A 6,579-nucleotide genomic window follows, 5' to 3' on the forward strand; every position below is an offset into this window, starting at 1 on the left:
GTCACCTTGTAAATCTCAGTCAGGTGGATTCAAATGGTTATGGTGAATTGATAATAAAAATATAATTAAAATATAAGCTAGGATAGAGATACTTATGTAATTCATTGTTGAGAATTTCAGATAAGCGTATAGAGATGCTTTTGTTCCTCCTGAACCTCTGCTTTCCTGCTGTCTTCATCCAATCATTCCTACTCTCTTCCATGGAAAGCTGTATGTTAGGCATCACCGTTGTCAATGGCTACATCCTGTCCTCTCAGTGAAAATGGTCCAATGCACTGTCACTGCATGGCTAATCATCTGTCGGTTCTCAATCATGCTGGAATAGGATTTACTATCCTTTTGCGTCTGTCACTACGCCCAGCACTCGCGAGTTTGAAGCTCGTCACAGCCAACCCTTCCCAGATCCTACTCGGAATACCACAGACAAGGTTTATACTTTTCAGATCTCGGGAATGGCCATCCATGGGTTCTAACTTATACCATGAAGACTCTAATATCTCGGAGTCGGTCCCCTGTATTAGATATCTAAGAGATATTCATTCTATCTCATCTTCAAGTAGAACGGAAGTGGTTGTCAGGCACGCATTCATAGGTGAGAATGAACATCTTAGAATAGGAATAAGCTTGAATTGAATAGAAAAACAATAGTACTTTGCATTAATTCATGAGGAACAACAAAGCTCTACACCTTAATCTATGGTGTGTAGAAACTCTACCGTTGAAAATACATAAGTGATAAAGGTTCAGGCATGGTCGAATGGCTAGCCCCTAAAACGTGATCAAAGGATCCAAAGATAATCCAAAGATCAAACTAAAGATGTAAATACAATAGTAAAAAGTCCTATTTATACTAAACTAGTTACTAGGGTTTACAAAAACGAGTAAATGATGCAGAAATCCACTTTCGGGCCCACTTGGTGTGTGCTTGGGCTGAGCATTGAAGCTTTCACATGTAGAGGTCTTTCTTGGAGTTGAACATCAGTTTGTAACTTGTTTCTGGCGTTTAACTCCACTTTGCAACCTGTTTCTGGCGTTTAACTCCAGAATGCAACATGGAACTGGCGTTGAACGCCAGTTTGCATCGTCTAAACTCGAGCAAAGTATAAACTATTAAATATCGCTGGAAAGCCCTGGATGTCTACTTTCCAACATGAATGAGAGCGCGCCATTTGGAGTTTTGTAGCTCCAGAAAATCCACTTTGAGTGCAGGGAGGTCAGAATCCAATAGCATCTGCAGTCCTTCCTCAACCTCTGAATCTGATTTTTGCTCAAGTCCCTCAATTTCAACCAGAAAATACCTGAAATCAGAGAAAAACACACAAACTCATAGTAAAGTCTAGAAATGTGATTTTTATTTAAAAACTAATAAAAATATACTAAAAACTAACTAAATCATACTAAAAACCATGTAAAATCAATGCCAAAAAGCATATAAATTATCCGCTCATCATAACACCAAACATAAATTGTTGCTTGTCCCCAAGCAACTGAAAATCAAATAGGATAAAAAGAAGAGAATATACTATGAATTCCAAAATATCAATGAAACTTAGCTCCAATCAGATGAGCGGGACTTGTAGCTTTTTGCCTCTTGAATAGTTTTGGCATCTCACTTTTTCCTTTGAAGTTCAGAATGATTGGCATCTATAGGAACTTAGAATTCAGATAGTGTTATTGATTCTCCTAGTTCATTATGTTGATTCTTGAACACAGCTACTTTATGAGTCTTGGCCGTGGCCCTAAGCACTTTATTTTCCAGTATTACCACCGGATACATAAATGCCACAGACACATAACTGGGTGAACCTTTTCAGATTGTGACTCAGCTTTGCTAAAGTCCTCAATTAGAGGTGTCCAGGGTTCTTAAGCACACTCTTCTTTTTTGCTTTGGACCTTGACTTTAACCCCTCAGTCTCAAGATTTCACTTGACACCTTCACGCCACAAGCACATGGTTAGGGACAGCTTGGTTTAGCCCCTTAGGCCAGGATTTTATTCCTTTAGGCCCTCCTATCCACTGATGCTCAAAGCCTTGGATCCTTTTTATTTACCTTTGCCTTTTGGTTTTAAGGGCTATTGGCTTTTTTGCTCTTGCCTTTTGGTTTAAAGAGCTTTTGGCTTTTTCTGCTTGCTTTTTCTTTTTCTCTTTTTTTCGCTATTTTTTCTCTTTTTTCTTTTTTTTTTTCGCAAGCTTTTGTATTCACTACTTTTTCTTGCTTCAAGAATCATTTTTATGATTTTTCAGATCTTAAAATAATATTTCTCCTTTTTCCTTATTCTTCAAGAGCCAACATATTTAGCATTCATAAACCACAATATCAAAGGACATATGCACTGTTCAAGCATTCATTCAGAAAACAAAAAGTATTGTCACCACATCAAAATAATTAAACTAGTTTCAAGGATGAATTCGAAACCATGTACTTCTTGTTCTTTTGTTTTTAGAACATTTTTTCATTTAAGAGAGGTGATGGATTCATAGGAAATTCATAACTTTAAGGCATAGACACTTAGACACTAGTGATCATATAGTAAAGACACAAACATAAATAAAACATAAAGCTCAAAAATCGAAAAATAATAAAATAAATAGACAAGAAGATTAAGGAATGAGTCCACCTTAGTGAGGGTGGCATCTTCCTCTTCTTGAAGAACCAATGGTTCTTTTAAGCTCCTCTATGTCTCTTCCTTGCCTTTGTTGCTCCTCCCTCATAGCTCTTTGATCTTTTCTAATCTCATGGAGAATGATGGAGTGCTCTTGATGTTCCACCCTTAGTTGTCCCACGTTGGAACTTAATTCTCCTAGGGAGGTGTTGATTTGCTCCCAATAGTTTTATGGAGGGAAGTGCATCCCTTGAGGTATTAGTGGTTATGGAAAAACAAAAAAAAGCAATGCTTTTTCCACACCAAACTTAAAATGATTGCTCGTCCTCGAGCAAAAGAAGAAAGAAAGGATGAGAAGAAGAAGAGATGGAGAAGATGGAGGTGTGTGAATGGTTCGGCCAGGGGGGTTTAGGTGGTAATGATGTGTGAAAAGGAAAGAGTGATGGTTTGAATTTGAGTGGGTGGGTGTAGGTAGGTTGTATGATGGTTTTGGAGGAGTAATGGAGGTGATTGGTGAAGGGTATTTATGGAAGAGAGTTATGAAAAGGTGTGAAGAGGAGAGAAGAAGTGGTGGGGATCCTGTGGGGTCCACAGATCCAGTGGGGCCAAGGACTTAACATCCCTGCTCCAATTAGGCGTGTAAAACACCCTTGCTGTGCAATCCTGGCGTTTAACGCCAGACTGCTGCTTGTTTCTGGCATTAAACGCCCAAATGTAGTCTGTTTCTGGCGTTTAATGCCAGGCAGATGCTTGTTTCTGGCGTTAAACGCTAGCTTGGTGCTTGTTTCTGGCGTTAAACGCCAGACAGATGCTTGTTTTTGGCATTTAACGCCAGACTGCTCTTCTTCCAGGGTGTGCTATTTTTCATTCTATTTTTCATTCTATTTTTGATTTTTTAGTAGTTTTTGTGACTTCACATGATCATCAACCTAAAGAAAACATAAAATAACAATAAAAAATAAATAAATATAATTAGATAACATTGGGTTGCCTCCCAACAAGCGCTTCTTTAATGTCAATAGCTTGACAGTGAGCTCTCATGGAGCCTCACAGATATGCAGAGCATTGGTGGGACATCCCAACACCAAACTTAGAGTTTGAATGTGGGGGTTCAACACCAAACTTAGAGTTTGGTTGTGGCCTCCCAACACCAAACTTAGAGTTTGACTATGGGGGCTTTGGTTGACTCTGCAGTGAGAGAAGCTTTTCATGCTTCCTCTCTATGGTTATAGAAGGAGATCCTTGAGTTTTAAACACAAGGTTGTCCTCATTCAGTTGAAGGACCAACTCTCCTCTGTCCACATCAATCACAGCTCTTGCTGTGGCCAGGAAGGGTCTTCCAAGGATGATGGATTCATCCTCATCCTTTCCAGTGTCTAGGATTATGAAATCAGCAGAGATGTAAAGGCCTTCAACCTTTACTAGCACGTCCTCTACTAGTCCATAAGCCTGTTTTCTTGAGTTGTCTGCCATCTCTAATGAGATTCTGGCAGCTTACACCTCAAAGATCCCAAGTTTCTCCAGTACAGAAAGTGACATTAAGTTTATTCCTGACCCCAGGTCACACAGAGTCTTCTCAAAGGCCATGGTGCCTATGGTACAGGGTATTAAGAATTTACCAGGATCCTATTTCTTTTGAGGTAGAGTTTGCTGATCCAAGGCATTTAGTTCCTTGATGAGCAATGGAGGTTCGTCCTCCCAAGTCTCATTGCCAAATAATTTGGCATTCAGCTTCATGATTGCTCCTAAATATTGAGCAACTTGCTCTTTAACAATGTCTTCCTCTTCTTCAGAAGATGAATAGTCATCAGAGCTCATGAATGGTAAAAGGAGGTTCAATGGAATCTCTATGGTCTCTAGATGAGCCTCAGATTCTTTTGGTTCCTCAAAGGGAAACTCCTTATAGGTCAATGGACGTCCCAGGAGGTCTTCCTCACTAGGATTCACGTCCTTCTCCTCCTCTCTGGGTTTGGCCACACCACGTAAGGTTATGGCCTTGCACTCTCTTTTTGGATTCTCTTCTGTATTGCTTGGGAGAGTACTAGGAGGAGTTTCAGTGACTATTTTACTTAGCTGGCCCACTTGTGCCTCCAAATTTCTAATGGAGGACCTTGTTTCATTCATGAACCTCAGAGTGGCCTTAGATAGATCAGACACTATATTTGCTAAGCTAGATAGATTCTGCTCAGAATTCTCTTTCTTTTGCTGAGTGGATGATGGAAAAGGCTTGCTATTGCTAACCCTATTTCTTCCACCATTATTAAAGCCTTGTTGAGGCTTTTGTTGATCCTTCCATGAGAAATTTGGATGATTTCTCCATGAGGGATTATAGGTGTTTCCATAGGGTTCACCCATGTAATTCACCTCTACTATTGCAGGGTTCTCAGGATCATAAGCTTCTTCTATAGAAGATGCCTCTTGAGTACTGTTGGATGCAGCTTGCATTCCATTCAGACTCTGAGAAATTATATTGACTTGCTGAGTCAATATTTTTTTCTGAGCCAATATGGCATTCAGAGTATCAATTTCAAGAACTCTCTTCCTTTGAGGCATCCCATTATTCACAGGATTCCTTTCAGAAGTGTACATGAACTGGTTATTTGCAACCATGTCAATGAGTTCTTGAGCTTCTGCAGGTGTTTTCTTTAGGTGAATGGATCCACCTGCAGAATAGTCCAATGACATCTTAGATAATTCAGATAGACCATTATAGAATGTATCCAGGATGGTCAATTCTGAAAGCATGTCAGAAGGACACTTTTTAGTCAGTTCCTTGTATCTCTCCCAAGCTTCATAGAGGGATTCACCTTCCTTCTGTTTGAAGGTTTGAACATCCACTCTAAGCTTGCTAAGCTTTTGAGGAGGAAAAACTTGGCTAAAAAAGTTGTGACCAGCTTATCCCAAGAGTTCAGGCTATCCTTAGGCTGAAAGTCTAACCATATTCTAGCTCTCTCTTACAGCAAACGGGAAAAGCATAAGCCTGTAGACCTCGGAATTAACCTTATTGGTCTTAACAGTATCACAGATCTGCAAGAATTCAGTTAAGAAATGAAAAGGATCTTCTGATGGAAGTCCATAAAACTTGCAGTTCTGTTGCATCAGAGAAACTAATTGAGGTTTCAGCTCAAAGTTGTTTGCTCCAATGGCAGAGATTGAGATGCTTCTTCCATGTAAATTGGAATTTGGTGCAGTAAAGTCACCAAGCATCTTCCTTGCATTGTTATTATTTTCGGCCATGTTTCCTTCTTTTTCGAAAATTTCTGTCAGATTTTCTCCAGAGAGTTATGCTTTAGCTTCCCTTAGCTTCCTTTTCAGAGTCCTTTTAGGTTCAGGATCAGCTTTAACAAGAATGTTCTTATCCTTGTTCCTACTCATATGAAAAAGAAGAGAACAGAAAATATGAAATCCTCTATGTCACAGTATAGAGATTCCATTATGTGAGTAGAAGAAGATAAGAATAAAAGAAGGAAAAGATAAGAATCAAAACACAGGGGAGAGGAGTGGGTTCGAATTTTTAGATGAAGAGGAATGTCAGTAAATAAATAAATAATTAGAAGGAGATGAGGGAGAAGAATTTTCAAAAATCATTGAAAAGAAAAGAAAAATGTTTTTGTTTTTAAATTAAAATTGAAGTAAAATTCGAAAAAATTAGAAAGAAAAATGAAATTAATTTAAATTGAAATTTAAAACAATTAGTTGATTAAAATTGAATTTTGAAAAAGAGGGAAGGGATTTTCGAAAATTAGAAAGAGAGAGTTAGTTAGGTAGTTTTGAAAAAGATATGATTGAAACAAAAAGATAGGATTAGTTGGAAAGGATTTGAAATTTAATTTTGAAAAGATAAGAAGTTAAAAAAGATTTTGAAATTAATTTTGAAAAAGATAAGATTGAAACTTAATTTGAAAAAGATTTGAAAAAGAAATTTAAAAAGATTTGATTTTTGAAATCAAAGTTGATTACTTGACTAACAAGAAAC

The 6,579-nt window shown here is 38.1% G+C and overlaps 1 non-coding gene across 1 annotated transcript; it reads left to right on the plus strand.

The window, feature by feature from the left end:
• Positions 1–5,342: 5,342 nt before the first annotated feature.
• On the plus strand, positions 5,343–5,450 carry LOC148548624 (small nucleolar RNA R71). The gene has a single exon (XR_015898648.1). It is a non-coding gene; the product is annotated as a small nucleolar RNA R71 (small nucleolar RNA).
• The last annotated feature ends 1,129 nt before the right edge of the window (positions 5,451–6,579 follow it).

This window comes from Arachis ipaensis, chromosome B8 (genome assembly GCF_059453495.1).
Source record: "Arachis ipaensis isolate K30076 ecotype BB chromosome B8, ASM5945349v1, whole genome shotgun sequence".
NCBI classification, from domain to species: domain Eukaryota; kingdom Viridiplantae; phylum Streptophyta; class Magnoliopsida; order Fabales; family Fabaceae; genus Arachis; species Arachis ipaensis.